Raw genomic sequence first — 23632 nt, 5'->3', positions numbered from 1 at the left:
GGCTTCGTTATATAGGTCGTCCTCCGTAACTTATATCTTATTATCGGTCTCTAGTAGTAGTACCGGTAGGTTACTTACTACTTCTATAGTAGGCGCGGTAGTTAGTACTATAAACTCCTCCTCGCTATTACTCTCGGAGTAGTTCTTATCTAGTTCGAGTAGTAGTTATAGCGGCTCTCGTTAGGTCGCTAGTCGTACTAACCTTCTCGGGGCGTTAGTTATATAGTAATCTTCGTCGTCTTCCAAATCGCTTACTAAGGGTAAGCGATAGGTAGACGGACGATTAGTAGTAATTTATACTACGAATTGCGTAACGATGTCGAGATTATATAGTTTTTAGATCGTCTACTATTAATACTATACTCTCTCGTTATCTACCCCCGCCGGTATATTCTAGCTACGACGGGCTAGGCTATTAGGCTTTGTCCCTTAGAGTCTAGTACGATATATAATCTTAAAGTTAAACTACGACAGGAATCCTACCTAGCGCGCTTAACGTCTATTTAGCTACTTAGTCGTTATAAAGTACTCGAGGTTACGATAGTCTATTAGGACCCGTACTAGCTTATCGTCTATAGCTCCGATTAACTCTAGTTACTATCCTTCGAAAGCCTTAACGATAGCTAATAGCTCCTTATTATAGATATTATAGTTATACTCCTACGGGCTAAGCTTCTTTAAGTAGATTGCGGTAGGGCGTAGGACTCTATCGATTAGTTATAACAAGACTCCTATATTAACCTAGTCGCTTAAGTCTGTTTCGACCTTGATCTATTCTCTAGGTTAGTAGTATACTAGTATTCCTACTTTACTAAATTTCTACTTTAACTCGTTAAAGGCGGTATTATATTCGGGACTCTATATAAGTAGGGGTCTCTTAACGACCTTGCCGTTAACTTTGCTCTTCCCTCTAGTCTTAGTAAGGTTAGTAAGGCAAGTGGTTATATTCGAGTATCTAGTAATAAACTTCCTATAGGAACCGGTAAAACTAAGGAATATAAGGCTATCCTTAACGTTACGAGGCGTCTCCTAGTTTATAATAGCTTTAACTTTAGCTAGATCTATTTCGACTCCTTTAGTTATTATTATAAGGCCGAGGTACTTGATTCTACTAATATAGAACTCGTATTTGTCGATATTAACTAGTAGTCCGGCTTTACGTAGCTTAAGTAGGACTTCGCGAACTTAGGCTCGGTATTTATCGAGCGATCTATCTATATATATATATATATATATATATTGTTCATTAAGAATAGATACGACGAAAAAAGCTTTCTATCGATCTCTACGCCAAAACAAGACACATTCGAAAGCTCTTATTAAGGCTATTCTAACGATATATAAAGTAGGCCACTGCCCCTAGGACTAAGGGAGTTCTACCTTATTCAATCTGGACAGCTTGAAGCTCTCTTCACCCTGTTTCTTCAGCTCCAAACGCCGCGGAGGTGCCTAGCTACATTAGGCAACTCCTAGGTAATAGTAGCCTAGGCTACGGTACTAACGGCGCCTACGGCCCTATAGGCGAAGCCCCCCTAAGACAACTAGTAGCAACTTATAGAGGACGCAAAAAGTATAGAAACTAACGATTAGCTCCCTTACCGGTCTCTATAGGTAATAATCACTTAGCTACGCACGGCGCTTGTACTGTCGTATCACCGAGGGCAACAAGAAATAAGGACGACGTCCTAGGCGATTAGTAAGGCCACCCGGAATCAACACCCCTATAGCTAGGCATCGGTCGCGGCATCGATACTAGGCCCCCGCCTAACGTACGATACAGTTACGATCCGTATTGTAGCAAAGGAAGACTAGGCCGAAGTTACGAAGCTATCGAACAAGGAGCTCGCCTAACGAATCAACTAACTAGGGGTGGTCGTAGTGAACTAACAGTCTAACGGCACTCTATAGATCTATACTAGCTCTACTACTGCTAGGAGGTACCTAGAGGCATAGCTATAGTAGGCATCTAAGGTTGCGGCTTTAGCGAAGGTCTTAACGAAACAATTCACGATCCTAGTCCACGATATGCCTAAGGAGTTTGACCTAACTAACTAGGGTTACCTACGCGCTCTCTAAGAGGACAACCCGGTCACTCTTAACTCTCTAATCTAGAAGGCGACTTGGCTCTATAGGAAATGGCTAGAAGGTAAGAAGGCCTCGGCGCTAATAGTATAGCTATAAGACGCGAAAGCGGCGGATCTAGCGATAGAACAAGGCCTAGTCTAGTAATATAGCCTCAAGACAGTAGAAAAGCACTCCTTATCCTTTCGTATCCTCTAATGCTTCAAATGCTAACAGTATAGACACTAAACCTACACGTGTACAAATAAGCAGGCCTGCTCGAACTACGTAGGAGACTATATGTCTAGGGACTATATATCGACTACGAAACGGTACGCGAACTGTCCGGGGCACTACCTATCGTATAGTACGGAATGCCTATAGCGGAAACTGGCGAAAAACAAGGCAATCACAAATAGAACCGTCGCCCTAAGATTCTACGGCGACCGTAAGGCTAGCCTATACCGGAACTAACTAGCGGCGGTCGGGCATAAGCGCCCTAGGGCCGAGAACGATATAAAGGATGCGTAACCTAGGGCGTACGGGAGGCCACGTGCTCTACTAGCTACGGCGAGGGAATCTAACTAGGCCCGGCTCCCCTTTAGTACATAGCCGATAGGCGTAGACTAGGACGTATAGGGCAGTAGGATATAGGACGATATAGAGGAAATGATTGTCGATGCCGATAACTAGCCTCGACACGCTTAGCATCATCTAGTATAACGTTAACTATAGCAAGGATATAGTCCAGAACCATTTCCTATACGAGGCGGACCCGCGCGTCTACTACGTCCTTATAATCTAGGAGCTATAGATTAACCCGTACTATAAGAGACTAACGACCTACAAGTCACTAGGCTACACGACATACCTACGAGGCGACGGCAGACCCCGCACGTGCTTCTATATTAGTAAGGACATACTAGAATCCGACTGGGAGGTAGTGTACTACGTAGACGAAGAAGGCGGGGGCGATATTACCTCCCTCTACGTAGGTAGCACCTAGATACACAACCTATATATATAACCGCTAGCCTCGAGGTCTAGCCGCGACCTAGGGGTCTACAGACACCTAGACAGTGCGCTTAAGAGACAAGGGTGCCATATCGTAGTAGGAGACTTCAATATATACTACCCTTCCTAGGAAAGCCTTATGTAGCCGTACCCTATAGCCGACGAAGTACTCGACTTAATAGCGAGCAACGCAATTGCCCTTAATACCCCGAAGGACCTAGGCACCTAGAAGAGAGGGGGACTCTAAGGCACGATCGACCTCTCCTAGATCTTAGATAGCTACTACTACACGGTAACCTACTATAGGATCGAACATAGACTCGAGGCGTCGTTAGACTATATACTAGTCAGGACCTCTATTACGATATAGATATAACGTATACTAGCGAGTACCCCTAAGCCAAACTAGGGAAAGGCCTACTAGGCCAATATCTAGGCGTACCTCGATAACTCTAAGAGGCTAGTCTAGATCGCGTAGTAGCAATATAACAGTAACGACGAGATAGACGAAGCAGTCTAGGGGTTAATAGACGAAATAAGAAAAGCGACCTTACTTCACGTTCCGCTTACCTAACTAACGACATAGTCTAAACTATACTAGACGCCGGAGTACACTACGGTAGTAAGAGAAGCAAGGAGAGCCCGCCGGGTATAGACGAGCAGCTATAGCGAGGAGGCCTAGAACGTATATAGGGAGGTATACTAACAGAAGAAAGCTATAATACGAAGGGAGAAAGCAGTCGGCTAGAGGGCTATAGTAGAAGAAATCGCCGGCAAGCTAGAGAGGATGTAGAAGCTAGCGAAATGGGCCCGACAGGACCCTATATAGGGCCCCTCCTTCTCTATCCTAGCGCTACAATCGCCTAGTGGCCCGGTTAGCGACCCCGAGGCTAAGGCGCGTCTACTAGCTAGCAAGTTCTTCCCGCCCCTAGTCGAGGCTGATCTAAGCGATATAAACAGCTCTACTCCCCTAGCCCCTAGTATCGCGGTCTAATAGGAGGTGTCCGAGGGAGAAGTTGCCGCTATACTAAGGAAGTTACCGGCGAAGAAAGCCCCGGGGCCGGATAGGATCCTAAACGAGCTACTAAAGAAGTGTAGAGATCAACTAGCCCTAGTAGTTATAGCGATCTTTAACGCCTACCTATAGACCGGGTACTACCCGATAGCTTTTAAACAATCGACGACAGTGGTCCTACGTAAGCCGTAGAAGGAAGACTATACGTAGGTGAAGTCGTATCGCCTAATTACGCTCCTTAACACTCTTAGGAAGGCGCTTAAGAAGCTAGTTATAACGAGACTCTCCGAGGCGGTAGAGGAACACTCCCTACTCCCGGACACCTAGATAGGTACGCGCCTATAGCGATCGACACTATCCGCGATAGAACTTATCACCTCTTAGGTAAAGGCCATCTAGTATAAGAATAGGGACAAGGTGGCTTCCTTACTTAGCCTAGACATATCGGGAGCCTTCGACTACGTGTTATACCCGCGGCTACTCTATATCCTAAGGTCGAAAGGACTCCCTAAGTGGCTTGTTAACTTCGTACGGTCCTACCTCCAAAACCGTAGTACGTCGATCCTAGTCGGCTAGTACAGAAGCCTATTTCAAGTAGTCTATACTAGAATCCCGTAAGGCTTAACGCTAGTACCTATTCTGTTCCTCTTCTTTATAGCGACGCTACTCCTAGCCCTAGAATCCTAGAACACCGCTACGAGCGGCTTCGTAGACGACATAAACATCCTAGCGTAGTCTTCCTCGACTAAGGAGAACTATAGGCTACTAGAAGAGAAGCACAAGATCTACGAGGACTAGGCTAGGAGGCACGGGGCTCGGTTTGCCCTAGAAAAGTACAATCTGATACACTTTACGCGCCGGCCACGGTTCTATAATATACAAGCTTCTATCTAGATATAGGGGCACACGACTAACCCGGCAAATTAGCTTAGGATCCTCGGACTATAGGTGGACCCGGCGCTACGGTAGAGGAAGGACGTATAGGCAATATTACGGAAAGCTGAACAGAATATAGCATTATGCTAGAGGCTCACTACGTCTATATAGGGGGCGGACTTCCGGTAGTCACGACTTCTATATACGGCTATTATACGGCCAGTCCTTACCTATAGTAGCTAAGTGTAGTCCTTAGGCGAGAGGGCCTGCCTATCGAAGGGACTCGTCGCGCCGCTAGCGAAGATCCAAAACCAATGCCTAAGGAAGGTCACCGGGGTATATAAGTCGACACTAACGAGGATGCTTAAGTACGAGACTACTATACCGCCGATCGACCTATATATCTAGGGACTACGGACCTCCTACTTAGGCAAGTCGGCACAGTACCTAGTATAGAAGGTCATCGCTAGTGTAGTCGTAAGGGCCCGCGAATCAGTACTAGCGTATAGAGGCATTCGACCCGGAAACGAGCCGAACTACCGGGTAAGGGACGAATAGCTAGCAACATAATAGGAAGGTAAGAAATCTCTTATAGAGCAACTATAGAAAGAGAGGTGGAACAACTAGGTTGTAGGGTATAGTAGACGCCCTTAGCTAGCGGGACAACCTAAGGAATAGTCAGCTACAAAATCCGCGGTCAAGCACCCCCCGAAGCTTATCTACTACCGCCTTACGAGGGCATAGAGTAGTATAGTAACCCAACTACGAAGCGAACATATCGGCCTCTAGGGGTACCTATTATAGAGGAAGGTTCTAGGATACACGAATACTAGCTGCCCCTACGGCTATCGCTCCTAGTACGTACGGTACGTACTCCTCGTCTATCCGAGGTAGTCGCTAGGAAGGGGGGAGTAGATAGCAAAGGCGAGGAACCGGACGATTAGGGCACTTCTTAACAACGCTAAGGACCTACGGCGTATTACGAAATGGATACTAGAGAAGGGCTAGCTAGAACAGTACCGCCTAGTAGGAGCAGTATAGGAAGAGAGGACACGACGTAGCGCGACGAGACCGGCTAGGAGCGGGGGCTAACGGGGTAGTAACATAGACTACGTACGTTCAGAGGGAAAGCTAAACTAGATAAGGAGTAGTCGGCGGCGGGAAGGGTTTTCACCTATTCGGGTTTCCCTTTATATATAACAATAGATATATACCTATATAGGCCGGATAGGGTCCTAGAACAGGGGAATAACAAATCTATCTATATATATATATTGTTCATTAAGCTATTATAGAGCCTGTTGGCCTATATAGCTATACTACCTACTTCTAGTTATAGAGGGGAAACTCGTATTATAGAGTAAAAACCCCCTCTCCTCTCCTATACGTTCTTAACCTTGCCTTCTTTCGTGTTTTCCTTATTAAGGGTATACTAGTATTATAGGCCTGCCCTAATAACTACCCTATCTATACCCCCTTGACCTCCCGCCTCTTCTCTATCTACTCCTCCGTCTCGCTAGCTAGCGCGAACTGTTTAAGAAAGCCCTACTATAGTATCTACTATACTATCCGTTTTACGTCTCGCTTGTCCGTTACGATTAACTAGTAGTCGCGTCTTACTACCTTGGCTCTCTACTAGCCTCGTCCTTCTACCTATTACGGGCACCGTAGTATTATATACTCCGGGTTCTATAACGGGTAGTTATACTAGTATACTAGGCTATATACGTCCGGGACTTTCCTTCTATATAGGTAGGCCCTTAACCCGATATATTCGGACCTAATCTGTGACGCGTACTTACTTCGGCCCTTATTAGGTCACAGTAGAGTAGGTAGTTGTGTCTCTAGAAGGGGCGTAAGGCTAGGGGTCCTCGATTCGGTAGGGGATTCTCTTTCTATTCCTATTCCTAAAGGCAGCCCGCTACCTACTCTACGAGGCTTTATATCTTTACCTTATTGCCCTTTTTCCTCCGTGCCCTTTCCGCGTCCTCCTTCCTCTCTAGCCACTCCTAGGTTCGTTTAACGACTTTAAACGTACGTAGGTCGTCTTACTTTTAGCTTTAACGTACCCTAAGGCTAGGCAGTCGGTCGTACCTCCTAGCGATCTTCTCCGTAGAGCCCCGAATAGCTTATTATACTAGATAATCCGCCGTCTTCCTAGCGTATTAGATCCTCATCCCCTTAATATAATGTTTAATTAGGGGGACCCTATCTCTACCTCCGCTACTCTCGTTAGTATTATCTTATAGGCTCCTAGTATCCGTCTAAGGTTCGCGGCCTACGTCCGGTTTAGGGGTCCCTCTATCCGCTTCGGGATCGGTTTGCCTACTCCTCCTATCCCCTATATCTCGGCCCCGTAGAGTATTACTAGTTTTACGATCGTCTTATATATAACCCTTGCCTTACTAAACGTAGCTCCCTATATTAACGTTATAAGTCTAGTTATTATAGCCTCGTTAACCTAGGCTCTATTCTAGGCTTTCCTAATCTAGGGGTTCTAGCTAAGCTTAGGGTCTAGCTAGATTCCTAGGACTCGTAATTCGGGAGAGGGCTTCGTTACGTAACCCTAGATAGTTACCGTTACTTATATATTGTAGTAGGTTCTTGCCTTGCTAAAGTGGATAAGCTAGTACTTTTCCGGGGCGAAAAGGGCGCCGTATCGACGTGCCTATTCCTCGTATACCTCGTGTCTTTCTATAAGTAGCCGGTAGTTTTCTTCGGTCGTCGTTAACTAGGCTAGGATGTTCGTATCGTCGACGAACCCCGAGGCCGACGTTTATAGTAAGGTAAGTAGTAGGATTAGGTCCGCTATAAAGATTAAGAAGAGGATTAGAGATAGTGTTAAGCCCTAGGGGATCCCGCATTCTATATATATAAGGTTGCCCTCCTTACGCTTCCTAAGGACAATCTACGTTATTCTCTCCTTAACGAAGGAGTTTACGAAACTTATTGCCTACCGCGGGATTCCTTTTTGCCGTAGGTAAGGAAGGAATCGTATTTAGTAAGCTAGCTACGAGATAAGGTAACAAGTCTTAACCGCGCTTTCCTACTTATCTAGTACCACCGTATAGCCTCGTTTCGGGAGGTTAGCCCGGAGTAAAAGCTTCCCTCTACGCCCTCCCTCCCTATTTGCTCCTTAAGCTAATATCTACCTCTATAGGCCTAAGCCCTTTAGTACTCTCTATTAACCGATATACGTATCTGTCCTCTCGGGCTATATAGATAGTATTAGCCGTCGCTACTAGTATATACCACGCCCTAGGTTTTGACGCCCTTTGCGTTACCGTAGCCTATCTCTAGAAAGCGGCCGTCTATACCTCGTAGGTTTGCTCGGGGCACACACTACGCCGGGCAGCGTACTCCTTACGTTTCTACCTACTAACTAATATCAAGTTCCTTATTACCCTACCCTCGATCCTCCCCGATTATAGAACTAATCTACTTGTATTATACGTCTTTTCCCCGTCCTAATAGCCGTCTTTTCCTTACTTAGGCTATCGTCTTTTCCTCGTCGTAATCTACTATATCAGACTAGGTACGTTATATAGCGGGATAGGCAGTGCCTTAGGCAAAACCCTCGTTCCTATACCGGGTGTTTAATAGGCCCTTATAGGCTTCGTCGCGTGTCTACCTACCCACCGCATTGCCCGCTAGTAAACAATAGATTGTTTCGTAGTCCGCTCGACGCCGTTATATAGTCCGCTTAGTTGTTGTTCTATAGTCCGCTCGTCTAATGTTCGTCGCTTAGCCCGCTCGGTTTACGGTCTCCGGAGGTGAAAATTCTGTACTTATACTAGAGGTGTCCTGTCGAGCGTATAGGCCACGGTTCCGCGCCCTTCTTATACGTAGAAAGAAGAGGGACTCGCTCCCGATACGAGTATACGCTCGTCGGATAGTTTTTATACCCGTTTTGCTAGTAGTCCTCTATTCGCCGCGGCTTCGCCTACGTTACGCGCCCGTCGCGCCTACGACGCTCTAGCGTAAGAATACTTAGCTCTCTCGTAGTAAGACGAGAGGTTCGTAGCCGACACTACGTATAGGTAATTCTCGTCGTCGACCGATCTCTCTATATAGATTAGAACGTCGTCGAGGTTTATAGTAGCGAAGTCGTCTAGGGATTCTCTTAGCACTTCGTTTATTCGTCGTCACTAGCTACTAGGACTAGTATAAAGTCCGAATAGAAGGACCTTAAATTAATATAAGCCGTACCGGGTAATAAATACTATTAACTACTTATCTCCTTTTAGTATTCGTAGGTTATTAAAGGCTACGACGATATCGAGCTTTATAAACCACGTAGCCTTACTAATACGCTCGAGTATTTCTCTTAGTAGCGGGATAGGGTACCTATCCTTTATAGTAAGAGCATTTAGTACCCGGTAGTCTACGTAGACGCGTAGCCCGCGGCCTAGCTTCTTAACTATAATTACTAGTAAGGACGTATAAGATTTAGAAGGCTTTATTATACCGTTAGCTATCCCGTTATTAATAAACTTTTTTAATACTATAAGCTCTTCTAGGTTCATCCTAATAGCCTTTTTATATATCAATTGTACTTCTACCCCTAGTTTTAGGTTTATAGCGTAATCTAATAGTCTATACTCTAGTAGCTTAAAGTCGTTCTTATAGCGGAAGGTATCTACGAGGTTATAATATTTAGGCGGTAATTTAAGCTTAGGGTCTTATACTTTACTTTTCTTTATAAAGATTTCCTAGTCGTCGGGTAAAATTACTAAAATCTATTCGTCCCCGTCGTTATCGACGATAAACGACGAGACTTGTTCGTCGTAGGTATCGAAATTTTCTAGCTAAAGTACTATAATTTTATCGTCTACGGGTAGGCCTTATTTCTTACGCTTCCGCTCTCTTTACGCTATTCGATAGTAAGCTTATACGCTAATAATATAGATATCGAGGTTAGGCTTAGGTAGGATAACTTAAGGCGCTATCCCCTTCCTATAGACCGCGTCTATAACGATAGTACAAGGTCTCCCTTAGTCGTATTAAGCCTCGTAGTAGGCGGGCTTATCGAAGGATAATGTCTTGTTCTTAAAACTATATAACGGGTCGTACTCCTCGAGCTATAAGATTCTAAGGACGATATCGTATCTGTCTAAGTCCGTAATATAGTAGAGTTCTTAGCTCGTATGCCCTTTAATAGTAATATTTATTAGGGCTACTTTGAGTAGCCTTATAGTTACCCCGTTAGCTATCCGTAGGCGACGGGGTTTATTAAGCTTAAAAGTACGGATATTATATACGCGAACAAAAAGTAGATTAGTAAACTTAGACGATACTCCGGTATTAGAAAGAGTTAGAGCTTTTACTTTTTTTCTACCTATACTAGTTATAGTACTATTATACTACTATATACTTTCTATACATTAGTTATATATATATATATATATAGGCGTAAAGGTATTACCCTTAGCTATTACTACGTATAGGTACTCCTCCTCTTATATATATATATCTTATTTCCGTGTTCGTTTTCGTAATTAGTATATTCGTATACTACTCCTTTAACGCGACTATATTAAGGAGCTAGACATTTCCCGAAGGCGGAGCTTCGATCTATAAGACGGGTACGTCGGTTATAGCGTTAAGAGCTACCGGTATCTCTCTATTAACGTTACTAACCTTCTACTTTCCGCGTAAGTTATAACGGATATATATTAGGTCTCGGCTAGTATAATCTAGCTCGCGGTAACGGAAGTAGCGACCTTACTAGCGAAGTTTATTACGTAGGGCCTCGTTAAGCTTAGATAGGTTACCGTACTTACGGGGGATAATACGGACGGCTAGACCCTTAGATTACTTATTATTACCTATAGGTATAACTATAAGGGTATTTTTCGTAGTAGTAGTAGCGGTAGGTATACGGGTCTATCCTAGTAGAGGTAGCTAACCTTAGCCTCCTCGGTAATTACTAGCGTTATCCTTATTCTTATCGCTCCTACTTTATATCTCCTTAACCGTATTATAAGCTACCTCTTTGTCCTTTACTATACGGTAGAACTTACTAAAGGACCCTATAAGCTAGTAATCCTCTATCTTCTTTGTCTAGAACTCGTTTAAGCTAACCTATAGCTCGTAGGTTATAAGTAGCTTTCCTACTTTAGCTAAGAGACGGCGATATTCGATAATATACTCTATAAAGGCCTAGTTCTTCTAGTACCGTAACTAATATAGGTCGCGCCCGGCCTTTAGCTTCTTATTACGCGGGTTAATACTAAAGTTATTATCGAGTTCGTCCTATATATCTTCGAGGGAAGCCTAGGCCTTAGACTCGACGGTAGGGATAAAAATGTCCTTAGGCGTCTTACTAGTATATCGCTTAACGTCGATCTGACCTTAAGATATATAGCGTTAGGTTATAGGTTAACGGCGCGCTAGAAGGCTATTGCGTCTACTATTCGATAGTTATTAGGGTCGTACTCGAAATCGCTAGCGTCGCGGTCAATCTCGTCAATTCGAGGAGGTTCTACTAGGTCAATAAACTAGCTAAAGTCGATGCCCTTACTATCGTCTTTATATCTAGATAGGTTAGTACGTTCCTACCGACTCGCCGGCTAATTACCCTATCGTATTAAAGACTCGGGTTTTATAGGAGGAATAGGGGTACGTAGAAGAGACGGAGGAAAGGACTTCTAGGTATTACCGCGTAGAGTCTCTTAAGTCTCTATAGGTTATAAAGTCGGTGTCTAGGAAGTCTATATCTAGGTTCTTAGGTCGTTAGAGTTCTTTAGCTACTTAGCTATTAGGCGTAGTTCTAATCTAGGGCGTATACTAGTCCGGTTACTAGTCCTCGAGAATAGGCGAGAGCGTTCGTCGTCGGCTATACTAGCGTAGTAGTTCGCGACTCGGTCGCGTTATACTTACGACTTAGTCGCTCGGTATTAGGATTATACTTACGTAGAGTTTAGCTCTCTACTTTTAAAGGCGTAACTAACTATTACGGGCGAGGGGGCTATAGTAAAGTCGGGTAAAGACATATATAGTTACGCGAGCTATCTAAGAGGTCGAAGGGAAGGCGAATAGATAAAGGAATCGGAAGGGCGCTAGCTGCCGCTAGCGCGCGGAGTTACGGCCGATAACGTCGATATGTCGCGGGGTAGTATATAAAGTAAGTAAAAGAGCTGTCTCGTAATAACTATAGATCCTTAACGCCTTAGTATTACGCGCCGTAATCTTAGAGATAATCTATATATCGCTAGTTACTCTATTATACGACGCTCGGTACTTCTTATAGACTATATTATTAAGCCTCAATTTATAGTCAATTAGATAGATAGAGATAGATAAATTTATTATTCCCCTGTTCTAGGACCCTATTCGGCCTATATAGGTATATATCTATTGTTATATATAAAGGGAAACCCGAATAGGTGAAAACCCTTCCCGCCCCCGACTACTCCTTATCTAGATTAGCTTTCCCTCTAAACGTACGTAGTCTATATCACTACCCCGTTAGCCCCCGCTCCTAGCCGGTCTCGTCGCGCTACGCCGTATCCTCTCTTCCTATACTACTCCTACTAGGCGGTACTATTCTAGCTATCCCTTCTCTAGTATCTAGTTCGTAATACGCCGTAGGTCCTTAGCGTTGTTAAGAAGTGCCCTAATCGTCCGGTTCCTCGCCTTTACTATCTACTCCCCCCTTCCTAGCGACTACCTCGGATAGACGAGGAGTACGTACCGTACGTACTAGGAGTAATAGCGGTAGGGGCAGCTAGTATTCGTATATTCTAGAACCTTCTTCTATAATAGGTACCCCTAGAGGCCGATATGTTCGCTCCGTAGTTAGGTTACTATACTACTCTATACCCTCGTAAGGCGGTAGTAGATAAGCTTCGGGGGGTCCTTAACCGCGGATTTTATAGCTAACTATTCCTTAGGTTAAGCCGCTAGCTAAGGGCGTCTACTATACTCTATAACCTAGTTGTTCCCCCTCTCTTTCTATAGTTGCTCTACAAACGATTTCTTACCTTCCTATTATGTTACTAGCTATTCGTCCCTTACCCGGTAGTTCGGCTCGTTTCCGGGTCGAATGCCCTTATACGCTAGTACTAATTCGCGGGCCCTTACGACTGTACTAGCGATGACCTTCTATACTAGGTACTATGCCTACTTGCCTAAGTAGGAGGTCCGTAGTCCCTAGATATATAGGTCGATCGGCGGTATAGCGGTCTCGTACTTAAGCATCCTCGTTAGTATCGACTTATATACCCCGGTGACCTTCCTTAGGCATTAGTTTTAGATCTTCGCTAACGGCGCGACGAGTCCCTTTAATAGGTAGGCCCTCTTACCTAAGGACTATACTTAGCTACTATAGGTAAGGACTAGCCGTATAATAGTAGTATATAGAAGTCGTAACTACCGAAAGTCCGCCCCCTATATAGACGTAGTAAGTATCTAGTATAATGCTATATTCTGTTTAGCTTTCCGTAATATTACCTATACGTACTTCCTCTACCGTAGCGCCGGGTCTACCTATAGTCCGAGGATCCTAAGCTAATTTGCCGGGTTAGTCGTATATCCCTATATCTAGATAGAAGCTTATATATTATAGAACCGTAGCCGGCGCGTAAAGTGTATTAGATTGTACTTTTCTAGGGCAAACCGAGCCCCGTACCTCCTAGCCTAGTCCTCGTAGATCTTATACTTTTCTTCTAGTAGCCTATAGTTCTCCTTAGTCGAGGAAGACTACGCTAGGATGTTCGTGTCGTCTACAAAGCCGCTCGTAGTAGTGTTCTAGGATTCTAGGGCTAGGAGTAGCGTCGCTAAAAAGAAGAGGAACAGAATAGGTACTAGCGTTAAGCCTTACGGGATTCTAGTATAGACTACTTGAAATAGGCTTTTATACTAACTAACTAGGATCGACGTACTACGGTTTTAGAGGTAGGACCGTACGAAGTTGACAAGCCACTTAGGGAGTCCTTTCGACCTTAGGATATAGAGTAGCCGCGGGTATAACACGTAGTCGAAGGCTCCCGATATGTCTAGGCTAAGTAAGGAAGCCACCTTGTCCCTATTCTTATACTAGATAGCCTTTACCTAAGAGGTGATAAGTTCTATCGCGGATAGCGTCGATCGCTATAGACGCGTACCTATCTAGGTGTCCGGGAGTAGGGAGTACTCCTCTACCGTCTCGGAGAGTCTTATTATAACTAGCTTCTTAAGCGCTTTCCTAAGAGTATTAAGGAGCGTAGTTAGGTAGTACGACTTTACCTATATATAGTCTTCCTTATACGGCTTACGTAGGACTACTATTGTCGATTGTTTAACTACTATTAGGTAGTATCTGGTCTATAGGCAGGCGTTAAAGATCGCTACGACTCCTAGGGCTAGTTAATCTCTACACTTCTTTAGTAGCTCGTTTAGGGTCCTATCTAGCCCCGGGGCTTTCTTCGCCGGTAAATTCCTAAGTATAGCGGTAATATCTCCCTCGGATATCTCCTACTAGACCGCGATACTAGGGGCTAGGGGAGTAGAGCTATCTATGTCGCTTAGATTAGCCTCGACTAGGGGCGTAAAGAACTTACTAGCTAGTAGACGCGCCTTAGCCTCGGGGTTACTAACCGGGCTACTAGGCAATTAAAGCGCTAGGATAGAGAAGGAGGGGCCCTATATAGGGTCCTATCGGGCCTATTTCGCTAGCTTCTATATCCTCGCTAGCTTACCGGCGATTTCTTCTACTATAGCTCTCTAGCCGACTACTTTCTCCCTCCGTATTATAGCTTTCTTCTATTAGTATACCTCCCTATATACGTTCTAGGCCTCCTCGCTATAGCTACTCGTCTATACCCGGCGGGCTCTCTATACTTCTCTTACTACCGTAGTATACTTCGGCGTCTAGTATAGGTTAGGCTATATCGTTAGTTAGGTAAGCGGAACGTGAAGTAAGGTCGCTTTTCTTATTTCGTCTATTAACCCTTAGACTACCTCGTCTATCTCGTCTTTACTATTGTATTACTACTACGCGATCTAGACTAGCCTCTCGGAGTTATCGAGGTACGCCTAGATATTAGCCTAGTAGGCTATTCCCTAGTTTAGCTTAGGGGTTCTCGCTAGTATACGTTATATCTATATCGTAATAGAGGTCCTAACTAGTATATAGTCTAACGAAGCCTCGAGTTCATGTTCGATCCTATAGTAGGTTACTATATAGTAGTAGCTATCTAAGATCTAGGAGAGGTCGATCGTACCTTAGAGTCCTCCTCTCTTCTAGGTACCTAGGTTCTTCGAGGTATTAAGGGCAATTACGTTACTCGCTATTAAGTCGAGTACTTCGTCGGCTATAGGGTACGGCTATATAAGGCTTTCCTAGGAAGGGTAGTATATATTAAAGTCTCCTTATCAGGGCGCGCGTACTATAGGGTCCAAATAAGAGAGTTATTATTCTACGAAGCTACGAAAGAGAGGCGCGAGGCGCGGCGAAGTTATATAGTAAAGCTAAGCCGCGCTAACCCGATACGGAAGGTCTATAGTTCACCCGGACCGACGTAGCTATAGTAAGGGGTCGCGGGCTACCCGTAATAGTACCTCCCCTCGTAAAATGCGTCTTAGTCCTCTAAGCGTTATCTATCTTATACGGCCACTTGCCCGTACTACTCTATAACCGTCTAAAAGTCTAATTATCCTCTAATACCTTATTATCGTCTAGTAACACATCTATATCCTATCTATCTTTAACTAGCCTATCCGCGACCGGCTCCCTTCTAGAAACATACTACCTAGTTAGCTAGTTTGCCCTAGACCTAAGTCTATCTTCGGCTAGTACTCGGGTATAATCCTTATAGCTAAGGTTAGGTATTATTATAGGCTCTATAGGTTTCACTCGAGTATCGGTATAACTACTAGTACTATCGTAGAGCTAAGGGTAGTAGGTAACACCGGAGTCCTTAGTTAAGACAGTAGGCTTTCCCGTAACCTAGCTAGTATAGCGGTACGTAGCAAATATATACTAAGTAGATTCTATTAGAGGTATAGCTCGAGACAACTTCTTCGTAACGGTGTTACTATTAACCCTAATCGTGTTAAGCCCGAGGACCTTATTACTTAGGAGGACCTAATTAGATAGAGCTACGAAGCCTAGAGGCGTAGATAACTCCGGCCGGTAATAGTAAAAGTCTATAATAGCGGCGGCCGTATGTTTAAACATGTTCTTAGCCGGTTACTAGGTCTTACTATCCTCCTCACTCTAATATCTAAGCTATTTCACCTTATACTAAGTGTCTACTTTACGCTTCTACCCCTTCTTTACGTTACCTACTCGCTTACGGGTATATATATCTAAGATCTTCTCTACCTTATATATATATATATAGGTGTTACGACTATATTAGGGACTATATCGGCTTCTATAGTATCGGGCTCGATAGTTATTAGCGGTAGTAGTACTAGATACTAGCCTTTAAGTAGTAGGAAGTCGGGATGATCGGCTCGCTAAAGTAACGAAGTATAAAAGTAGTTGTCGAGTCCTACTATAGCGTCCGACAATCTTAGTTTATATAAGAGCTTAGCTAGTATAACTTCTATAATCTAGTACGGGCTAGCGTATCTTCTATCAAGCTTCTTAGATAGTCGAGTCGTACGGATGTTCTTAGTACTTAGGTATACCTAGTCGCTTACTTTATAGTCTAGCGGGATGCTTCGGTAGCGGTTTACTACTTTAGCTTAGAGAGCTTATAACATCTATATATTTTCTTAAAGGTGCTTATAAAGGTCGTAAATCCGGCGTATAAAGGCTTTAGCCGATCGCGTATCTAGTCGCTAGAGAGTAGTTAGTCCTCCCTCTTTTCTAGCGCTTAGGTCTACGCGCTCTATAAACTTAGGGTTATAGCCTAAAGTAGCGTAGAATAGCGACATACTAGTAGATTTAGAAAGGTGGTTATTAATCGCGAACTGAGCTAGACAAAGCTATTCTACCTAGTCATCTTGTGCCTCGTTAGTAAATATACGGAGATACTGTTCTATTACTTAGTTAGTACGTTCCGACTGTCTATTAGTTTCTAGGTAGTATAAAGAACTTAGCTTACGACTTGTACGAAACATCTTATAAAGTTTCTTCTAGAAGGTAGTAACCTATTACTTGCCGCGGTTTAAAGTAATAGTGTTAGGAAATCCGCGTCGGGAGAATATATACTTAAGTAAAAGTCTTACCGTATTCTATATAGTTATCGCTCCGATTGGAATTAGCTCGACTTCCTTCGTTAGCCTATCTATTACGGTCATAATGTTGTTATAGGTCATACTATCGAGGGTGCTATTAGGAAGTCCGACTACGAAGTCTACCGCGATGTACCTCTAAGGTCGGTCCGGTACTAAAAGTAGGTATAATAATCTAGGTAGCTAGGAGTATAGAGATTTCGTCGTACGGTATATACGGTAATTCGCGGTATATCTACGTACTAATCTTACTAAGCCAGGCCAATAGAAGTCTCGTACTACGAGTTTTTAGGTTCGAGCTCGTCCTAGATATCCTACTACTAGAGCGTTATAATTTATTCTAATAAGCCGAGTCCGTAGGGCCTAGTTATCGGGTACCTATAGGCTCTAACTATCGTACTAGTTTCGTATATATAACATATTACTATCTACCTTATAGTGCGTAGGGTGTATCTTCGCCTTCTATAAGAGTATAGGGATAGTACTATCTTTCCGTAGTATCTTTATTACCGCCTTAAGTTCTTAGTCTAGGGCGTAAGTAGTCGTTATACGGTACTCGAGTTCAGCTTCGACTTCGGCTTCATTCGTAGTCTATACTTCCTAAGCTAGTGCTAGCTATGTTTATAGTACCTGTTCTAGTTCTAGAATAAACTCGATTGCTTTAGGATTTAGGGGAGTCGTCTCTTCTTCTTCGGGCGTATCTTCGATAGTAGCTCGTATAGAGTCGATCTTAAGGAATCGCTCTAGCGGAAGCAATGTGTAATAGTAGTACTAATTTCTCGGATCGTCTACCCCCTACGGAAGGTCCTAGCTACGTCTCGTTAGGCTATCTAGCTTCGTTCCTTATATACCTAGGCGGTATATAATCTAGAAGTCAAATTGTAATAAAAATTCTACCTATTACGCTTATTAGCGATTAAGCTACTTCGTAGTTATAAAATATTCGAGGTTCTTATAGTCTATAAACACTTTGACTAGATCGCCGTCCTAGTCTACTTCGTAAGTAAGCCCCGGGCGCTACTCTTCGAATGCTTTAATAATCGCGAGGAGTTCCTTATCGTAGATCTCGTAATTATACTCCTAGGGGCTTAGCTTCTTCGAATAGAAAGCTATAGGATGTAATACTCCCTACTCGTCGTATTATAAGAGCACACCTATATTAATAAAGTCTAAGGAGTCAGTCCCGACGACGGTCTATCTACCCGGTATATAGTATACTAGTATACCCGCCTTACTAAACGCTACTTTTAACGCCTCGAATACCCTCTAGTAATTATTAGTCTAGTCAATTCTACGGTTCTTGTAATTACTAGGCCTATCTAACTTCGTCAGGTTGGTTAATAGGGATGTAATACGAGAGAAGGCCTCGATAAACCTACGGTAGAAGTTCGCGAATCCTAGGAAGGCTTAGACATCCTTAAGATTAGTTAGTGCTTCCTAGGTCTATATATATTCCAATTTCTCCGGGTCTATCTCGATACCCTAGGGTATAATAATAAGGCCTAGATATTTTATACGTTCCTAGTAGAACTCGGACTTATCGATATTAATAGTAAGCCTAGTATCTCGTAGCTTAATTAATACCTTTCGTACGTATTCGACGTGTTCCTCTAGAGTGTCGCTAAAGATAAGGACGTTATCTAGATCTACTAATACAAAGTTATCTAGATGTTCCTATAGAACCTTATTAATATATAACTAAAAGGTTACGGGTCCGTTATAGAGGCCGAACGGTAATACGAGGCATTCGTATATACCGTAGCGTATTACGAAAGCTAGTAGCTACTCGTGCCCTTCCGCGATACGTAACTTATTAAAAGCTACTATAATATCTAGTTTCGTAAAGTACTTCTTTCCGTATATACGGTTAAGCGTTTCCTATATTATTAGAATAGGACAGCGATTCTTAATAGTAATAGCGTGTAGCCTACGGTAGTTAATATATACTCGTAGCCCTCCTCTAGGCTTTCTTACTACTAATACCGGTACCGGTAACTAGCTTGTTTTCTAACCGGCCTTACGTACCTTACCTTCTAAATTCTATTCGAGTAACTATTTCATAACGGCTTTATTCTCCTTCTCGGCTAGTCCGTATAGCTTTCGATATAGTAGAGTCAAGGTTAACCGGGTTTAATATAAATCTCGTAGTCGATGCCTAGTCGGTAAGGTAGGAGTCCCTCGTAGTCCTTTACTAAGAAAGTATCTATAATGTCGTAGTATATAGGCGGGAGCTTCTCTTTAGGATTGTAGTTGAACTGCTTATTCAAGAACTGATCTAGGTCATTAGCTACTATCGCGCTTAGTTTGAGGCTATTATCGTTATTATCGTTATCTTTACACCCCGTAGGTATAATATAGAAGCACTCGGCCCTAGGCCGGTACGCGTATATCTCCTATACGCGCTACGAGACTTCCTAGTAATCTACCTCTTTATCTACCTCTAGAGCGGACATATTTAGCTCCGCCCCTCCGGCTATAAATCCTACTAATTTGCTAGTAAAGGGCTTTAGTCTATATTTCGTTTACTAGGCTCTACCGATATAGTTTAGAGATTATACTATTGTCGATATCTTATTATATAGATAGTGACCGAAGTAGTAGTTAGATCTAAACGCTACCTCTCTAGTTTCCTAGAAGATGTTCGGGTTGTACGCGGAGAGCTACGGTAGTCTAAAGACAATGTCGTATTCGAGGTCGGTAACGTAGTATAGTATTTACTTATAATAACCGCCAATAACTACGTCTATAAGGACTATATATATGATCTGACGCGCTATAGCCGATCTATCTCCTAGTATTAATCGTCTGTTCTTCGTTAAAGGGATTAAGGGGGTGATACATTTACGTATAAATTTCTAATTAAGAAAGAGAGAGGTAGAGGTAGAATCTATAAGGCCGCGAGCCTTTTTATGTTATATTATTACGGGTAATACTATATAAGGGTGTATAGCTAGTTATTATTTATCTAGTATATATACCGATATCTTAAGCTCCTTACTATAGTCCGTCTCTTATATTCTATATCTCTTAATCTTATACTCTTTCTGTCTTAGAAAGTTCGGTTACTAACCGCTATCTACTACGTTTAGGTAGCGGTCGTACCATTTCCCTGTTACTATAGGCCGGTAGTAAGGGAGCTAAGGTTCGGGTTAGCATTCGCGTTATTTCGTAGACGTAGAGGGCGGTAGTCGCCGTCGTAACTATATATTAGGTATTCGGGGTTCGTTAATACGTACGAGCCTATACGGTAGCGGTAGTACTTACCCTACTTCTTAAGGTCCTCTAGCTACTTACGGTATAATAAAGGTAGGTACTAAAAGTGAACTAGTAGGTCCTCCTTCTTCTTCGTACCTACGTATTATAGTAGTCGCTAGACGATTATAGCGGTCGTACTAGTAGCTACGGCGCCTACGGCATTACTACCGCCCTATACGCCGTTATTGTTCGAATTAGGGTTGCTACGTAGGCGCTCCTTCTATAGATATAGTCGGTCGGTCTCGTAGAAGCTCTTATCTACTACCGTATATTCCTTAACATTCTATATGTCGTATAAGCATCTATCTACTTCCCTATCGCCGAAAGTCTTAATAACGTACTTACTGTTTAGACGGTTACGAAATAGCATTAGCTTAGTCTCGTCGGTCTACTCTATCTAAGTACGTAGCTTCGAGTAGCGAGCGTAGAAGGTAATAAAGGTCTCGCCCTACTCCTACTTATAGGTAGCGATATTAACTATAGCCTTAGTTTCTTCGTTACGGGTACCGTACTAGCGCGTTAGTTTCCGCTATAGGCATTCCGCGCTACACGATAGATAGTACCCCGGACAGTTCGCGGACCGTCTCGTAGCCGATATATAGTCCCTAGATATATAGTCTCCTATATAGTTCGAGTAGGCCTACTTGTTTATATACGTATAGGTTTAGTATCTATACTGTTAGTATTTGAAGTATTAGAGGATACGAAAGGAAGGAGTGCTTTTCTACTATCTTAAGGCTATATTACTAGATTAGGCCTTATTCTATCGCTAGATCCGCCGCTTTCGCGTCTTATAGCTATACTATTAGCGCCGCGGCCTTCTTACCTTCTAGCCATTTCCTATAGAGCTAAGTCGCCTTCTAGATTAGAGAGTTAAGGGTGACCGGGTTGTCCTCTTAGAGAGTACGTAGGTGACCTTAGTTAGTTAGGTCGAACTCCTTAAATATATCGTAGACTAGGATTATAAATTGCTTCGTTAAGACCTTCGCTAATACCGTAACCTTAGATGCCTACTATAGCTATACCTCTAGGTGCCTCCTAGTAGTAGAGCTAGTATAGATCTATAGAGTGCCGTTAGACTATTCGTTTACTATAACCACCCCTAGTTAATTAATTCGTTAGGCGAGCTCCTTATTTAATAGCTTCATAACTTCGGCCTAGTCTTCCTTTACTATAATACGGATCGTAACTATATCGTACGTTAGGCGGGGGCCTAGTGTCAATACCGCGACCGATACCTAGCTATAGAGGTGTTGATTCCGGGTGGCTATATTAATCGTCTAAGACGTCGTCCTTATTTCTTATTACCCTCGGTAATACTATAGTATAAGCGCCGTACGTAGCTAGGTAATTATTACCTATAGAGACCGGTATAGGAGCTAATCGTTAGTTTCTATACTTTTTACGTCCTCTATAAGTTGCTACTAGTTGTCTTAGGGGAGCTTCGTCTATAGAGCCGTAGGCGCCGGTAGTGCCGTAGCCTAGGCTACTCTTACCTAGGAGTTACCTAATGTAGCTAGGCACCTCCCCTACGTCTAGAGCTAAAGAAACAGGGTGAAGAGAACTTTAAGCTATCCAAATTAAATAAGGTAGAACTCCCTCAATTCTAGGGGTAGTCGCCTACTTTATAGATCTTTAGAATAGCCTTCATAAGAGCTTTCGAATATATCGTGTTTCGCTCTAATATAGTAAAAGGAGTTATAAGTTATATAGTGAATTATAAGTAGTATAGAGTAGAATACTAAGGCCGTAGAAGTATATACTACTATAGCTTCATCTAGAGCAATAGACTCTCTACTAAAGGTCTCGATATTACTAAGCCTATAGAGGCGTAGGAGTTTACTAACTTCTAGGTAAACTACGTTACCGTAAATAACTTCTAACTATAGCGCTAGCGTACTCCTAAGTATAAACGTAGTACTATTTTACTTATAGGCTTAGATCTTACTCATAACTAGTACGAGCTCTTAAATATCCTTAATTAAGTTTAGTACTATAGTTAGTATCCTAAGTAATACTACTTACGTAAGAAATACGGCGATAATAGTAGTAGTAGTAAGTCTTACCGGTTTAGATTCCCTAAAGACCCTTAGCCTATAGCTATTATAAGTAATAGAAGAAAGAACGCCTACCTACTCTATAAGAGCCCTTATAATAATAAGTAGTTAAATTACTTTAACCGTATTATTACGTACTCCTAGTAAGTCAATACGGACTTTATACTATATACGACTATCTAGGGTATTAAAAATTACCTTGCTAAGTATACTAGTAAAGCTAAGAAGTAGACACTCTTATACTTATAAGTCGTAAAGTAGGTTACTAGTAAGCTAAGCAAGAACTTAACTAACCCTTTACTCTCTATTCAATAGAAGGTTATAAACTAATCTATAGGGGAGCGTAACTAGACTTAGTAAGAAGTTATATATATCCTACTTAGCTTACCGCTTACGACGATATCTCGAGCTATAGTCCCGCTTAACTATCTCTCTTTAGAGAAGTAGTTGATATTATTCTCGGTTAGTCCGGATAGTAAAGTCTTAATAGGTCGCTCTATAATTTAGAAGTATATATAGCAATAATAAGTCTCTATAGATAAACCGGGTAATTCTCTACGCCCTTATCTAAGTAAGGTTACCCTAAACTAGTTCCTTACAAAATATAACTACGTTAATATACGTAAGATTAGAGCCCGGTACTCTACTACCCTAGACCGCCTTATCGGCTACTATCTAAAGTATAAGCCTATTGTTAATAAGCTAAGGGCCCCCTTTAGACCCTGAAATTTGCGCGTCGAATCTCGTTAACCTTTAACGGTTAATTACGTAGTAGGGGTATATAGGGGTACTGCTAAGATATATATAGTTAGGAGGCGACCTTAGTAGGAAGCTAGGATTTACGAAGAATCTCTCTATAAGGCGAAAATACGGGAATTTAAAAATTTCAGATTTATTATCTTTTAGGATCACTATATATATTTTACGGCCCGTAGACCGGCAAGTATATACACCTACGTATAAGCTATCCTAAGGTTACTAGGTGCGCCCTTGCTTACTAGGGTAGTTAGTCGTCTATACTATCGACTAGTAAGAGGATTTCTACTTCGTAAAGATTATACTTTATTACCTATTCGACGAGGATACTAAGTATCCTATATAACCGTATTGCTTTCCGGACGACGATATTAATACCGAGCCGTATTAGACCTAGGGAGATATATATTAGCGGTCGACGACGAGAATC

The sequence above is a fragment of the Fulvia fulva genome, chromosome 3 (genome assembly GCF_020509005.1).
Source record: "Fulvia fulva chromosome 3, complete sequence".
Lineage (NCBI taxonomy): Eukaryota > Fungi > Ascomycota > Dothideomycetes > Mycosphaerellales > Mycosphaerellaceae > Fulvia > Fulvia fulva.
This window is presented reverse-complemented; position numbering follows the sequence as displayed.